At 41.9% G+C, this 17,836-nt stretch overlaps 1 protein-coding gene across 9 annotated transcripts in view; it reads left to right on the forward strand.

Annotated features, from left to right (window-relative positions):
* LDB3 (LIM domain binding 3) overlaps window positions 1-17,836 on the forward strand; it is a 145,865-nt gene that overhangs the window by 34,463 nt on the left and 93,566 nt on the right. The gene's annotated exons all lie outside the window — the stretch shown is intronic.

The following is a 17,836-nucleotide window of genomic DNA, read 5'->3' on the forward strand; positions in this document are numbered from 1 at the left end:
GGTGGTGGTGGTGAGAATAAAATATGCAAATCCACTTGATTTGCATAATTTATACAGGCTACGGAATCTAGCTTTCCTTGGCACAGAATTTTGATAAAAGTATTTTTTTTCGAGGAGTAAACACGTCTATAAGCGAGATAACATGGATTAATTCATCGAGTGTGGATGTAGGTTAATACAAGGAGGATTTTGGTTTAGTGGTACAGCTCTTCAATCCCAACCCCACTCATCTCTTTATGTATTTATATAACCAGATGTCACCATGAGATCTTTATAACTAGGCTAGGCAGACTCATTCTGCTTTTACAGTCCTCCGAGTATAATCACATCTGAAAGTTGGCATCCGTGAGTGAAAAGCTAATGTACGACACTCCCTGCACATTCTCCCTGTTCCCTAATATGCTCACAATATCATATAAATAAGTGCATTTATTTCTTTTATTTCCTTAGTTGACAGTGGGTCTCAGATCGTGCACCAAATCAGATAAAGAAGACCAGTATTGTTAAATGTCACACATCAGAGATTATGTTGATAATTTACTCATTTCTATCAGTAGTTAAAGTACCACAAGCACGTTAGTTTATAAGGAAAGGAAGAGCCTCTTATTCTAATGGCAGCAGGGTGTCTCTACATTAAGGGTTGGGAAAAACCACATTCTTACTGGTTTATTCTTCTGGAGTCTTCCCACATTCACTATGGCAACCACATGATTTTGAATTGAAAACGTCCCATCTCAGCAATGCTATTATGTTCCTAGACAGCACCATCTAGTGTTGGAATTATAGTGCTATGCTAGCATTACACACTGGGGACATGCCACCATTAATTGTGATTATTGAAATACTGCACTATCTCCATTAAAAAGGGGGGATTACTAGGGAAACATGTGAGAGACATCCTGGGGGTTGATGGCATCATGCAAAGGACCTACAAACTACTCTCAGTGGCCAATCGCAAGCATGCAATAAATTGCTCTTGTGGAGACGCTCATGATGATTTATTGACTGGGGCTTTGAATCCTGATCTGCCTGGTACAAGTCCAACATTCTATCCTTGATTGATCTTGAGCAGCCAAGCACACCAACTCTGGGTAAATATGGCCACTTAGCAAGTGGTAGGATAGAGCTACATAGCGCCTTCTTTTAAAAATACCTAGCTAAATAAAAGTGAGGTACAGAACTCCGCTGGGAGATGCCTAATCTTAGGCTTTGGGAAATGTCCAGGGCAAGAGAATAGAGCTAGGCAGCGGCCAATGACAAAGCCTCTCTGTGTGACCTTGATGTTTGCAACTGGCAGAATATCCAAGCACTTTGCTTCTGGCTGATTATGGAGATTAATTAGAGGCCGAAGAGGTGTCAATGTTAAAATTTGGAGGGATATTTTTGTAAGTCAAGAAGAAGAAGAATTTGTAGGAAACTTGCCACTGACCCTTATTTTATGGGTGACCCTTGTTTTAAGAAGGCACTGGAAAGACTCACCGTATGATCAGTGTTATCCATGAGGGAAATAGATTCCAAACATCAGAGCTTCTGCATAGAACGTCACCATGTAAAAATAATTTCCCATGGCTTCAATGTGGGAGGTGAACGTCCCTTTTCTCCAGCGAATCCAAACAACTGTAGTTTGGGAGTAGAGTGAGGGATCTCGAACAGAAATTTCTCAGCACCTCACCAAACTACAGTTCCCAGAATTCTTTGATAGCCATGGCAGTTAAAGTGATTTAAAACTAATATTTGTCGGAAGCATAGACCGGGCATTTGCATTGATACTGAACCTTTTCCTCGCTGGCTTTTTGAATGAGGGGGTTGGGAAGGTGGAGAGTTTGGTTATCTGCATATCTGCTTCTTGCAAGCACATGTCCTTTTCGTCACTTGGAGCTTTAGTACAAGTAGCACTCTGCCTTTTTATCAGCCTTTACATAAGGCGAGCATGACTCCCTATCATTGCTGAATGCCAGCCAAAAGAAGCCAGCTTGATAGCCTGTTGCTTTTTTCTTCTTCCCAGGCTATCGTGTTGCACATTCTTACAGAGTCATGCTTGATGGAAAAAGAAAATGGGGATAAGGGCTCTGCTCAGGGATATGATTGATATCTTATTGTCTACAAGGCTCTGACCATTAACTTTCCCCAGCTGATTGCAATTTAAGCCCAGGGCCTCTGTGCAACAGTGATAGCTTTCGCTACAACAGAGGGAAAGTAGAGGTCTCTTGAATGGATTGTTTTGGTAACTGAAATTGTGTTTACCTTATTTGTTTTATGACACTTATTTCCCACCATTCCTTTGAGGAGCATCAGGTGGTAGAAACTGACTGTTTCTTTTTAATCCTCACAATAACCCTGTAAAGTAGTTTAAGGTAAGAGAAAGGCCGTTTCTACACCTGCCTTTCCCCCCCTGGATTATCCTGGGATCATCCCTGTGCATCCAAATGACACACAGGGGATCCCGGGAGCCTGTAGGGATGATCCCTCCATTTTCCTGGGATAATCCTTAGGTGTAAGAAGGGCCAAAGAGGGAGAGAAATGGGGGCCTTAGCTAGACCTAAGGTTTATCCCGGGATCGTCCCAGGGTCGTCCCTAACTGCTCCCGGGATATCCTGTGTGTCAGTTACATGAACAGGGATGACCCCGGGACGATCCCGGGATAAACCTTAGGTCTAGCTAAGGCCCGGGTTAAAGTCACTTAGGCTCAGGGAAGATATGAACCCAGGTTTCTTTTGTCCAAATATAATATTTTATCTTCTGATTGGTCTGGAGTATGCAGATGACAATACAGATGACAATGTTATTTAACAAATGAGAATATGCAGCAGTACAAAGGAAGGAAGGAAGGAAGGAAGGATCCTTCTTGCAAGTGGTTTATTTATTTATTTGTTTAGTTATTTATTATTACATTTCTATACCTCCCAATAGCTAAAGCTCTCTGGGCTGTTCACAGCAATTACAATTAAAACGATAAAGTTTTACATAACATACATTATAAAAGTTTACAAGTTTAAAACTACAGTATAAAAGAAAAGTGGGTAAATGGTCTTCATTTAAAATAGAGTGAACAACTTTGAACATATCACCACATAGGGAAGTAGTTGATCCACTGTGGCATCTGCTCACCTTGTGCAAGGAATTCTGTCATGCCCTCGCTTTCTCATATTTCTGACTGGGTACATATGTATGATAAAATTCTGCTTCGCCAATGGGAAGAATCTATTGGTGACTAGCAGTTTGCCAAGCAGCTGTATGGCTATTGTGATAGTGGTTGACAGGGTTGTTTACCCAGTTGTGAGAAGTGAGATCTCTTCTGGTGCGAAAGCCAGTTAGATCAATTGAACATACCAAAGAGTTTCATAGAATTTATGCAGACATTCATAAGCAGCTAGAGATTGTTTAGTTCCCTGTACCTGTTTGCATTCTCTTTCCCTCCTTATTGTTTACTACAATTTTATTAGATTGTAAGCCTATGCGGCAGGGTCTTGCTATTTACTGTGTAATCTGTACAGCACCATGTACATTGATGGTGCTATATAAATAAATAATAATAATAATAATAATACAACTTGTGCTTACGGTTCCTCCCTATCCAAACAGTCATAGCTGATTAATTTGTCCATGTTGCTTTAGATCTTGCCACACACAAAAAGAGCAAGAGATAAATAGACTGATTATTATTATTATTATTATTATTATTATTATTATTATTATTATTATTATTTTATATAGCACCATCAATGTACATGGTGCTGTACAGAGTAAAACAGTAAATAGCAAGACCCTGCTGCATATGAATTGGGGTCTCAAATCTGATCCTCCACACATCTACTTAAACAAAAATGGATTGTGAGTGTTTTAGCTACTGTTAGCTGCTGCCTGTTGCCACTTCTTCAGTGCCTCTTAGACTTAATGAAACACTGGCATCCTTGTTCTTCACTGTCATTCCAAATATATTCAAATGCATATGCAGCACATTTCAAAGAGTGAGTACCCAGGAAGTACCCACTGGTGCTTACAAAATTAGTTTCCAGGAGCATGGTAGAGAGAGCAAGGGATATAGATATATATATATATATATATATATATATATATATATATATATATATATATATATGGTCCTAACTCTGAACCCAAATCTTGGTTTTTCTTCAAATACGTTCTGCAGGACAAAGAAAACGTTGACTAAAATCAAAGTGCAAGCAAGCCTTACCTTACAAAGATAATCGAAAACAGTTATATAAAAATCCTGAGCTGTCCTTGGCAGGTTTCTTACAAGCAGAACCTAACCCATCTCCTTCTTCAACATGGAAGGGGTGTGTCAGCTTACAGTCCTTTGGGGAGCCTGTAACTCTAGAAATACATGCGACTGAGTCATCATGAGACTGTAAGCAAGTTATTAATACACCTCCATTTGATATGTGTGTCTCCCAGGAGTCTCCCCCGCCACTCCCTTTCGAAGACGCCATTCTAAATTCACATTGGTCCCGTTCAGACAACACGCTAAACCATGCTGCTTAACCACAAAACGTTTATGCATTCCATTAACCATTTTGTGGTTAAGCAGCATGGTTTAGCATGTTGTCTGAATGGGGCCATTGTCAATTCCTTCATATATATTTTTTGCTTTTGATGAATGCTGAGCTCACCATCGCATTCTTAGGAGGGTTAACCAATATACAAATGACAACAAATGAGGGTTGTCTCATTACCAAAAAATGGTGGAAAGCATCTGCTGACAACCTGAAACAGTCAGAGCTCTTTTACTGTATGTGTGGAGGGGGAGAGAGAGAAAGTGACATTCAACCCTGGACACGGTTAGTTTTTAAGCTGCTACAAGATTATTGTGTCTGCTGCAGCAGATGAACCTAGGCTCCAGTTTCAGAATTTTCTATTCAGGCAATTAAAAAGAGGGCCCTGTCATCCCGCAGGACTGTATCACACAAAGGTTGGCAGCTCTAGGTACCACCTGTCCTAGAATATTATACCTGCCTGATACCACTAGCTGACACCTCTTGTAAGGAATGGAACTCGCCAGAGTTTGTTGGGATCTGTAAGGAGTTGTGGCTTCCTTGATGCTTTCTTTTAAAAAAAACCCAACTGGCTGGCTCTCTCATTCTTCCCTAAGGAAAGGTAGTCATTTAGTTTGCTTGTTTCATTATTGATATGCCTTTATCCCCATTAGGCTCAGGACAGGTAACAATGTTTTAAAAAATTAATAAAGACTACTAAATTATGAACATTATTGAAAGGACTGTAAAATGTATTGTGCCATTAAAAGCACCGGTCTGATGTAAACCTTTGTGGTTTCCATCCCATGGAAAATGAGAGCTTGGGCGAGTTCATTTGCTTGTCCAACAGGCGCCTGTACTCCCCCTTGTACCACAGACACAATGTACTGTGAGATGTGAATGTCTCCTTCAGAAGCCTGTGTGCGAAGACTAAATTCATGCAATCATCATTTGCCTCTCCATTTTTAAGGGAAAGAATTGCAGAAACTGGGCCTATATATAAAAGATGATGATGTCACCAAGTGCTACATGCATGTATGTTCAGTTTGTTGAGTTCTTGGGCTGCTCCAGCTGGGATGGGGGAGACCTGTGTCTGACCTTTAAGTCATATTACAGGTCTATGTAGACAGTACTAGTCTAGGTGGACCATTGGGCTGACTGATGCTCATGTGTTCATAACGGGTGGTAGGACATGGTCCAACCTCATTATTATTATTATTATTATTATTATTATTATTATTATTATTATTATTATTATTTTAAAATCCGGTTGTTTTTAACTAGAACTCAGGAGGGATTTGTGAGATAGGAAGGGGCTCCTGGTCAGAGGAGGGCAACCAGGATGATCAGGGGTCTGGAAACAAAGCCCTATGAAGAGAGACTGAAAGAACTGGGCATGTTTAGCCTGGAGAAGAGAAGACTGAGAGGAGACATGAGAGCACTCTTCAAATACTTAAAAGGTTGTCACACAGAGGAGGGCCAGGATCTCTTCTCGATCCTCCCGGAGTGCATGACACGGAATAACAGGCTGAAGTTACAGGAAGTCAGATTCCGGCTGGACATCAGGAAAAACTTCCTGACTGTTAGAGCAGTACGACAATGGACCCAAGTTACCGAGGGAGGTTGTGGGCTCTCCCATACTAGAGGCCTTCAAGAGGCAGCTGGACAACCGTCTGTCAGGGATGCTTTAGGGTGGATTCCTGCATTGATCAGGGGGTTAGACTCGATGGCCTTATAGGCCCCTTCCAACTCTACTATTCTATGATTCTATTTCTGAGCCCAATTCACAGTGCTGGCTTTGACTTTTAAAGCCCATAGTTTCAGACTACCTGAAGACTGCTTACTCCCATCTGATACCACCCACCCGTTGAGATCTTCATGTCCTGCTGTTGTCTTTGGTTTGACTGTTGGGTATGTGGGAGTGGGTCTTCTTTTTGGTGGTGTCTAGGCTTTATTTATTTATTTCATTTATTTCATTTATATATTGCTCCATAGCTGGAGCTCTCTGGGCAGTTTACAAAAATTAAAAACAATGAACATTAAAAACAAATATACAAAAATTTAAAAGCATAAAAACAGCAATATCCATTTAAAACAGCTATTCTGGGGTCAGTTAAAAATTCTGCATATGTTGTTAAATGCCTGGGAGAAGAGAAAAGTCTTAACCTGGTGGTGTCTAGGCTTTGGAACTCTCTCCCATGAGAGTAGAGATGTATGGATTTTTTAAAATCCATTCTGTCTGCATTTCGGGGATTGTCGGGTGCCTTTCTTTCTGTCGTTCGTTCAATGACAGAATCAGAGTTTTTCCAATTTCTCAAATTTGTGCAAATTTGCATTTGCACGAATTTGCACATGTGAAAATGAGCAAATCCCTCTCCCAGATGTGCATCCCCCCACAAAAAAAATGCAAATCCCCCTCCCAAATGTGCAATTTCATACTTTAGCCTATGGGGGAAATGTGCATTTTCAGCCAGTTTTTTTTAAAATTTTATGTATTTTTCTATGACTAAATTTGCTTAAAATTCTAGAAAGTAAAATAAATAAATAAATGGTCCAGAAGTCCATTGAATCCATGTGACTCGGGAAAACCCAGTCCACTGTGGAATCTGCAGGTCAGATTCATAGAAAACTGAACTCATTTGATTCCATTGTGGCTTTCTCTGACATCTCTACCTGAGACACATATTTCACTCTCCTCTTCTCTCCTCCCCATGGATATTGAAGACCATGCTCTTCCATAATTATTTTTTATTTTAATTAATTTGTTGTTCCAGCCCCCAAGTATATGTCCTGCTAATTTAAGTTATGTTTTTGTCCATTGCTGATTTTTTATATATATAATGGTATTTAATAGTTTTATGCTGTATTTTGTATTTGGACCTCCATGAATTGCCTTGGAGAGGTGGTGGGGCAGGTGTTTGGCCAAAAAGCAGCATAAAAACAAAATTTAGTCTAACTTTAAACCTACCTTTACCTTAACAGGGTTAGGACAAATCTTGTATCAAGGGTAGCCACTAAATAATTGCCAAAAGAAGAGGAAATGTATCATCAAAAAAGATGATTCTGAGCTGCGCAAAATGTGCATATGTGAATTTATAGGTATAGATGTAGATATAATTATCCTAATTTAAATAGAAATATGGTACATCTCCCCGTAGTGTGGAAGACTGTGACCAGGTGACCCATGGGCCTTGCCCAGTCTGCTCTCCGGGTGCTGTCGATGGGCAACTTCAAGGCCCAGCTTATCTTCTGACGGTTCTTTATCTTTAAATTGGGCTTGGACTGGACTGCCCTTCAAACAGGGAATGCCTTCAAAACAGAGGACTGTCCTGTATAAAAGAGGACACACAGCCACCCCTTCCTTAGCTCTTGAGCTTGATTCTGATAAATGTCCTCCCTTGTGCAAGGCACGAACTGCTCCATCTATGGGGCCTCCCACAAAGACAGGCTTGTTTAAAGAGATCTTCGGTCTGAGCCACATAAAAAGCATTTGAAACCTAGAAAGCTTTTTTGAGTGGGGTGGATGCGGAAGGAAAACCTTAAATGATAATTGTTGGTGACAGGCCAGCTATTAATGGGAAATCCCATGAATTACAGTTTGGATAAAAATAGACCTGGCCATGTATAAAATTTGGCTGATGCATTTCAGCCCCCAAGTCACTGACAAGCTAAGGTTGCTTCCGGATGCCATTTCCCCCCCAGGTATTGCAACATTAGGGTGGGTGAGTGGCCTGCTAATTCAGAGTGCTGATCACGCCATCCTAGTGAATGAAGAGAGGCAATCCTCATGGATTAGCAGGATTGGCACAGAGGGCTGGAGCTTGTCGTCACATCTAACCATCAATGGTACTCCTTATGCTCTACAGAGCCTACTGTTGCTGATTTATGTAGCAGCATGTAGAATAGAAGGGCAGATACTAATGGTTCAGTGAAATCAATATGGAATGTCTGCTACTCTGACATATGCCTTCCCAGCATGCCCTGGAACATGTACATTGATGGTGCTATATAAATAAATAATAATAATAATAATAATGGGCGTGCAGAGGCCGTTGCGGATGGGGGCGGGGAGACGCTGCGGGGGGCAAGCCTATTGGCTCATCCCACATGGTGCCACTGCTTGGGAGAGGAGACAGCACGGGTATAAAACCCGCATTGCCGCTCAGGGCGCCCTCTTCGGTGCGAGTCTCCCACCCTCCCTCTCTGTAGGCAGTGTGGGTCATCTGGTTGCCCAGTTGGGAGCCAAGTAGGAATTTTTTGCTCATATCCTAAATTGGCTATGAGTTTTTTTGCCTACTTCACACTGTGAGACAACGGGGGAGTATTAAATAGGTTAATTGGCATTTTTGGTCACAATTTTGATTTGGCAGTTATTGGCGGGCATCAGGGGCAAGTATAGGAATGGTGACCATTCATTGGCACTATTAGTGGTGAGGGGTATTGCCTGAATCTCACAGCTGGGAGCCTTGTGACAACAGCTGGTGAGATAGGGCTTACCCCTGAGGCCAACCTTTCTCACTCACCCAGAGTTTTGTAACATGGGGCGTGTGACACCGGAAGACCTACCAACCCCATGACGGGGAAGCCTGAGGGGTGGTGGAATACAGGCCATACCTGTTGGGCTAAGAATGTCTCGCCCGATCCCTTCAAGGCCAGATTGATGGCCAAGATATGATCCCTCTTAGGCCTCCACCTCTTGCAGAATCACAAATAAAAGTGGCCCATATTTTAAATCCATTATCTGTTTGTCGTCTCTTTATTTGCACACTCCACTTACCCAAAATAAAACAGTGAAACCCACTACAGGGTCTTGCACCATTTGAAGAGCTTTTCAGAGTCTTAGAGCGCAATGCTATACATGTTGAGACAGAAAAATGCCCTGCAATTTCCAGTATTCTCTAGCCAGCTGGCTGGGGAATGCTGGGAGTTTTAGGACTTTTTCTGTCTAAATATGCATAGCATTGCACCCTTAAAATTGAGAACTGAGAGTATTTCATACAGGCCCTTTCTACACCTAAGGATTATCCCAGGAAATTGGAGGGATCGTCCCTGCTTGCTCCTGGGATCCCCTGTGTGTCATTTGCATGCACAGGGATGATCCCGGGACGATCCCAGGATAAATGGCTGGTGTAGACATGCCCATAGTCTGAGCAGAGATGCAGTCTAATTTCCAATGAATGAAGGCTGGCTAATTACAGTCGTTGATACCGAATTCAGCATTAAAATCTCATGCATAAGAGCACATTAAGAAAAACCACCCTGTTCTTCAGTTAATGCTAACAAAAATTCTGACTCTTCCACTAGTGAAGGATCTAAGTACCCAATAACAGTATTTTTATTTTTATTTTAATATTTTTTGTAATCAAGAAGTCATTTTCTGGTGCTCTGCTTTTGACCCAATATAAAATCGGTTCCATTAATCCTCTCTCCCTTCTGCACAATGCTGTGGTTATCATTCTTTAACGAGGTCGTCTTTATTTAATGAAACACAAAATGTCATCATAATTTAATAGATCTGTGACTTGGCTACAGAAAAGAAAGGAAAGGAAACCTACTGTCCCATAAAAAAATGGAAGGAAACAGAATGGCTTTTTATTAAATAAATAAATACATAAATAATCTCCCTGACTATGAAAAATACATTCCCCACTACCTGACACACAAGCACACTATTGTACGTGATTTCCATTTTGCAGGCACAAAGGACCCCAAATTAACACAACTTGTGCTCAGTCTTCTGATTTGTCTGTCATTCTTGAATAATTCATTTCACACCAGATGATAGAGCGGTGTAGAGAGCAGTCAGACAGCTCGTTCTCTTCCTTTCAAAACCTGTTCTGTCCGTTGAACAATATTCTTTCTTGCTGGCTGTTTTTGACTTGCCGTCTCTGGCTGTTGTTATAACAAGTAAGGCTAATATGGGCAGGCAAACTTCATTTTATTTTTTTAAAAAATCTATGGTTCAAAACATTGAGACCAAACACTGCCTCAAAGGTTCTTTTGGTTTTAATTAAGTAAATCATGCCCAATGAAATGTCCAACTGCAAAATACTCTGTTCTTTAGGTTTGTTATACCTTATTATGTAGAAGCCGTGCTATATTGTATCTTTGTTTACACTGGGGCCATTGGGCTCGGTAATTAGCTATCACATGCTTGTACTTTATTATTATTCATCACAGCTCTATCCCACCCTTCCCCCAAGATGCTCAGAGCAAGGAAGGGATTAGAAACAAAATAAAAAACTTGGACTGGGAAGTCTCTTTGCAGCCACGAAGCCCACTGGGTGTCGTAACAATGTTGTGTCGCAGGGCAGACTAAATTGCTGGAAGCTTTTGGTGAACTCAGCAAATAGGCTGGCACTTGAATGGGCAAGAATTGGGTCTCGCAGCCAACCAGGCAAGGTCAGGACACACTGTTGCTTAGGCCATGTCCAAGCTTGTGGAACGTTCTTACTAGGTCAAGAGAGGACACTCCCTGAGATGTCCTCCTTCATCACCTCCCAATCCTTCAATCATCTGACAACTACACACCCATTCCCTCTCCCGGTCAATGAACTTGTAATGTGCAGAGTTACTCTCTTCTTAAAAATACCTGCCATTACAATGAGCAGGGGAGAGGTGGGGCCCGTGCACTACAAGCAACCCACAATCCCTGCCAGGTGTGTGTGTGTGTGTGTGTGTGTGTGTGTGTGTGTGTGTGTGTTGGAAGTGGGGGAGAATTATGCATGACTGACGCATTGCCCCATCACTCCTCCAAACGACCTGCCTGCACGGTAGCAAAAGGATAGATTGCTGAGAACCAGCTATTAAAGATATAGATAGAAATACGATTGCGTCAGTTGGACAAATGTGGGTATTCGCATATGCCATACTGTCTCCTTGCGATATGCTACACTGCAGCGCAAAATGTGAGACAACATTCCTTACTTGCTTGGGAGGGGATATATGAGGTTGTATCCAGTGTGGGTATATCCAATGTTATTCTAACAAGTCCCATTAATTTCAATGGGCTTGCTCTGGGTAGGATTAACATTGGATACAACCTATAATTTGTTGAACGAGACTGACTGTCAGCATTTTACTGCTTGTCGAAAGTGTTACTTTTTAAAAAATAAGGTAGCCATAGAAATGCTAGTTTAGACCTCTACCAAATAACAATAAAAATGAAGCATACCTCCAGTTACAGTGCTTCTTCCATATTTTGTGTTACGTGTACATTCAGCGCTGCGAGAGTTAAACCTTTAAACTGATATTTGTAAACTAAATAAAAACAAACTTGCAGGCTGCATGCATATGTATGGAAAATGAAGTAAACACTCTAATTGTCCAAATGATAAAGACAATAAAAGCGGCAAAACAGTGCCTGGAACATCAGGTCACATTCAAAGTCAAAGCTATTTTAAGTAGCTGAATATGAAAAGTGACTTCAGGTCGATGAGTATCAGATTAAAACCCTTCTTATTGTCTCGAATGTCTTTATAGGATGTGACTTTACAGCTTGGATGTTCTGAATAAGTTAAAAATAAAAACCTTTGCAGCTACATGGAAATTTGGAGACCTTAGTTCCACCCCCAGTGTTTTTCTTTTTAGTCAGAACAGGCAGAGGAAAGTCAGTATATTAACATTATCCTGGCACAATTGCCAGGGGGGAAAGACCGAAACCCCCCCAATTTAACCTACCAGCGGTGTGCAATTAGTAATAAGCATGATTAATTTTTGCCAAGATTAGGAGGTAAGGACAGAGTTTTTAACAAAAGTCAAGAAACAGGACAATAATTCAATAACAATCTTGAACAACATGCCATTTTGGAACCTACAAGCAAGATTGAAGCGCCTCCTTGAAAATAGCGCAGCTCTTTAAAAGTGGATTTAAAGGCATTTCTAATGGAACCGGTAGGAAATGGAAGACAAAGGTACCTTGGAGAAATCTACACACTTTGTGGATACAGAGGGCCATTTTACCATACATTCTACAGTATCTTCTCCATCAGATGTGGGGCAAAATCCTCCCTATCATGATACGGATGACCAAGCTCACCCTGGGACCATCTGGTGGTCTGGAGTGGCTCTTGGATTAGTGCTGAAATGAATTTGGTCACCAAAGCTCTGCTCATTTAAAGGTTGATACTTAATTTTAATATTCTTCTGAATGTTTGCTGCATATCCAATGAATCTATTGGCATTTGACCTCCAATATAACTTGATTTCAATGTTTGATATTTGCAGTGGTTTAGTGGATCCAGGGCTTGCTGGGAGACAACACTGGTTTATTAGCTGGGACGTTGCCATCATCTCTTACCTCTTCAGGATTTCTGGTTCCCTCTGAGCTTAGCTGCAATCCTCACAGGAGCTGGGAGAAAATAATTTCCCCAGCATCAGTATATTTTTCTCAGTTGTAAGAGCCAGTGTGAGAGCCAGTGTGGTGTAGTGGCTAAGGTGTTGGACTGGGAGTTGGGAGATCTGGGTTCTAGTCCCTACTCAGCCGTGGAAACCCACTGGGTGACTTTGGGCCAGTCACAGACTCTCAGCCCAACCTACCTCACAGGGTTGTTGTTGTGAGGATAACATGGATAGGAGGAGGATTATGTATGGTGCCACCTTAGGTTCCTTGGAGGAAAAAAGGAGGTATATAAATGTAATAAATAAATAAAGCAAAGTATTTTGGGGTGACCTGGTCTTGAATGGGCTATTAAGAGCCATTTGCTTGACAAATGATGTGCTCCTGGTGGAGATGAAAACTTCTAGCACTGGTTTGTTGATACGGACCAATACAGCTGCCAAAATATTTGGTCTCCCCATGGGGGTGTGGGTATGGGAACTGTCATAATGAGTACCTGAACTTCAAAAGTTTGCCACTGTACCACTGGATATTTGACAATGTTATTATTCTTATTAATACACTCAAAGTGCCTAAAATTTTCTAAGCTGTGTACAGAGTTTAAAAGACATTAGACACCCTGCCTGCAAACTTAAAATCTATTAGACCTAATACAAAAAGAAAAAGGAATGGATTTGAAAGAGAAAACAAACTGGACCATTGGGTAGGGGCCAGGTTGGTCTCCCCTTCTGATGATTTTGTAGTGGTGCTTAATACTTGCCAGTGATAGATAACATGCAGTAGTATTTTTTAATTATTTATTTTATTTATTTATTTATTTATTTATTTATTACATTTCTATACCGCCCAATAGCCGGAGCTTCTCAGTATGGAAATGCTGTTGCATGCTTCTCAGCAGCATCAGCATGCAACAGCATTTAATATTTGACTGATGTGACATGCAATGGTATGCAGTACTTGATAGTATCTGACCATTTAGGATCATTCACATTTCAGGCCTGCCCGTTTTTACATGGGTGAGCACTCAAACACACAGGCCCTCACCTTCAGTCTGAAGTGGGGGACAGCCAAGCAAAAGTTGTGCCGTGTGACTTGTTGTTTTGCCCATCTAAGGGAATTTGGCAGCGTTTAGCAGAACACACTCCGATACAGAGAAGGTGGCCCATCCCAAGAACCAGCACTGTGCACCTTTGACCTACAGTGTAGACAATCTCCCAGTGTCAGCAGACGGAGGCTCTTCGTTGCATTCTGCGCTTCTGGATAGGAACAAGATAGTCTCCAATGTTCCCTGATGCTTCAGCGCTGGCTGGACCTTATCTGTCACGGTGTACTGGAACATCGCTCACTTTTGATTCCTGAGTGTTCCCCGTGCTGGTCCCAATTGCATGCTTTTGGCGTTCTTGGAAGTAGGCGGTGGAAGCCAATTAACATCTAATTTTAGTAACTATATGCTTCAGCCTTTGAGATGAGGCGGCCTTGGAGAGTTGTAAAGTTTGGTTAAAGATTTTCACATCCCTTTGGGTTTGCTTCCCTATCCATGTTTTATCTCGTCAGCTCTTATCACTTCTGTCAAAATGCTGAGAAGTCATCATAACTAATGTAACATAACATAAATAAATACTTTTTTAAAAAAAATATTCTAGACTGACTGTTATGCACAGTGTATCCAGGCAGTTTACAATAATAAAACTTCAGTGCAAATATAAATTAAGTGAAAATGACCACAAATGAACAGTACACCACAAAACCAGCAGCCATGAATTAAAAATCACAAGACAGCTGTTATAAATCAATTAATGCTGTGGTGAATTCTGTTGAATCTCAGAAAAGTTTGCTGGGGTGGGAGCTCCCCCCCCCCCATTTACTAACCAGACTGAAATACACCTAATTAGGCTGACCCTATGGAAAGGAGGACAGGGTTCCTGTATCTTTAACAGTTGTATTGAAAAGGGAATTTCAGCAAGTGTATATATGGGGAACCTGGTGAAATTCCCTCTTCATCAGAACAGTTAAAGCTGCAGGTGCCCTGCCCTCTTTTAAATCTGGTCACTCTAGTATAACTCCTGCACTTTAACTGTTGTGAGGAAGAGGGAATTTCATCAGGTTCTCCATATATACAAATGATGCCTGCTGAGATTCCCTTTTCTATGCAACAGTTAAAGATACAGGAGCCCTGTCCTCCTTTTCATAGGGTCACCCTAGGTTTAATGCTGTCTCAGCAGCATCAGACCATTCGCTGGCTCCACAATTGCTCTGCAGGATCAAGGCCTTGATTCTTCTCCCTCACTCCCCACTAATTCTTCACAATGCAGAGAGGGCAATGCTTGCCTAACCATAATGCAGCATAAAAAAAACAGAGAGTGCCTGGCTTTTGCCATTCTGGCCTTCATCTGTCATGTTCCCTGCCCTGTGCTCCTGTATTATTACAGACCATAATATGCTGCAGGAGCCCTGCCCTCTTTTGTATCTGGTCAGGAGGGCGGGGCTCCTACAGCTTTAACTGTTGCGATGAAGAGGGAATGCCATCAGGTGCTGCATGCATAACAAGGACACCTGCTGAAATTCCCTTTCTACGCAACTGTTAAAGATACAGGAGCCCTGCCCTCCTTTCCATAGGGTCACCAGGTGGCATTTGTATGGAATCACTCAGTGAACATCACAGAACGTAGGAAAACAGAAAGGAGGCTAGTTCGCGATGTACATTTTTATAGGATGGATGGATTAGTTTTCAGTGCATGAGGTGGTGTTAGGAGAGAAAGAGGCAAATACTGATGTGTTGAGCAGGAATTCCTAATTTAGGCTGTCTTTTGGCTTTTTCCAGCAACAGAGTCAGTGCCCAGCAATGAAACTTTGCTCTTGATAAGTACAAGCAGGTGGGAAGCACCAGGAGTCAGCTTTCCTGAATTTCAGATATGTCAGCAGCTCAGAGTAGTTTACATTTTTATGACAAGATGGACATCTATATTTCAAGATGGCAGAAATGTAGTCCCCATATATACTACAGACGGTAGTCGTAGAGGAGGTAGCTGAATACTTCTCTCTCTCTCTCTCTCTCTTCTCCCTTTTAAACACCCTGTATTATAGGGTGACCATATGAAAAGGAGGACAGGGCTCCTGTATCTTTAACAGTTGTATTGAAAAGGGAATTTCAGCAGGTGTCCTTTGTATATATAGAGAAACTGGTGAAATTTCCTCTTCATCACACCAGTTAAAGCTGCAGGTGCCTTGCCCTCTTTTAAATCAGGCCACTCTAGTAAAGCTCCTGCAACTTTAAATGTTGTGATGAAGAGGGAATTTCACCAGGTTCTCCATATATACAAATGACACCTGCTGAATTTCCCTTTTCTATGCAACTGTTAAAGATACAGGAGCCCTGTCCTCCTTTTCATATGGTCACCCTACTGTATTATCCAAGGCCACAACTTGCTTTCTGCTTGACAGGTCCTATCACAGTTAAGAGGCTAGCCCATGTTGTTGTTTAGGATGAGCTACGTTAGATAAGCCCCAGTCTGACCACTGCAGGTATTTGTCTTTTAAAGTGACAGTCAGTTTAAAGTGATGTGTGCTTCGGGTCTCAGTCTTACAAAGCATGACCCTTCCCTTTGTGAAGAGCAACAGAGGCTTTTGCAGAGGCTTCCTTTTAGGCCCTTCAGCCACTCATCACCACTCGCTAGTCCCTGGCCTTACACGCAGCCAAGGTGCATAAGGGGAGAAGTCCTACTGAGCCTTGGAAATGGGGATAAAAGAGCCCTTTGCCTGAATCTCAGCTTCAGAGAAATTGGATAAGGAACATAACAAAGGTTTCCTAGAGTTCAGGTGATGCTGCTGGTGCCCATGTAGGAAGCCCTTGTGGGCTGAATTTGGCTCCCATGCCTTCAGTCACCTCCCCCTTCCTTATTAGAGTGACCCTATGAAAAGGAGGACAGGGCTCCTGTATCTTTAACAGTTGCATAGAGAAGGGAATTTCAGCAGGTGTCATTCATATGCATGCAGCACCTGGTGAAATTCCCTCTTCATCACCACAGTTAAAGCTGCAGGAGCTATACTAGAGTGACCAGATTTAAAGGAGGGCAGGGCACCTGCAGCTTTAACTGTTGTGATGAAGAACAGGTTCCTCATATATACAAATGACACCTGCTGAAATTCCCTTTTCTATGCAACTGTTAAAGATACAGTAGCCCTGTCCTCCTTTTCATATGGTCACCCTATACCTTATATACTTCCCCAGTGTGAGAGCAACTCCATGAGGGCAGTCAGCCATGGGGATGTAAGCATACTTAGCTGCATAAAATCAAGGGCCTCAACATATTTATTTATTTATTTATTCATTCATTCATTCATTATCATGCTCCCTGTGGACCTAAAGTAGCCTCTGGTTAGTAGAAGAGTAGTAGTATATTTGCATGAAAATGACTTCTTCCTAAAATGTCCCACATTGGGCATAATCTTCCTGGAATTTCCTCTTCACAAATGCCAGTGGAAGAATGGAAACTAATCAGGATGGGCAAAGATCTAAATCACAGACAGTGGCCTAAATACTCCTCTAAGTACCTTCTGCATAAGAGAGAGGGGTGGGTGGGTTGAAGCAGGTTCCGATAAGTAGCTCCAATCCCTTTCTTGCTATTCCCAATTGGAAGGCAAAAGGAAGAGGGGCCGACCAAGGGCAAGATGTATGGATGATATTCTGGAGGTGACGGACTCGACCTTGGGGGAGCTAGGGATGGCGACAGCCGACAGAAAGCTCTGGTGTGGGCTGGTTCGTGAAGTTATGAAGAGTCGGAAGCGACTGAACGAATAAACAACAGTACATTTTGAGCTCTAACCACCTGTAGAATCCAATGACAATGTCTATGCTGTTGTTTATGATCACTTATCTCAAGTTGCAATGGAGGTGACCCAACAGCCCCTAAATACCTTGGCTGGGGCTCTTTTTAACAATCAGTGTACTCTAAATTCTGATGAATCAGTAGGTGGATGCAGACTTGGTGTAGATCAGCTCTGCTGG

This window comes from Elgaria multicarinata, chromosome 8, assembly GCF_023053635.1.
Source record: "Elgaria multicarinata webbii isolate HBS135686 ecotype San Diego chromosome 8, rElgMul1.1.pri, whole genome shotgun sequence".
Taxonomy (NCBI): domain Eukaryota; kingdom Metazoa; phylum Chordata; class Lepidosauria; order Squamata; family Anguidae; genus Elgaria; species Elgaria multicarinata.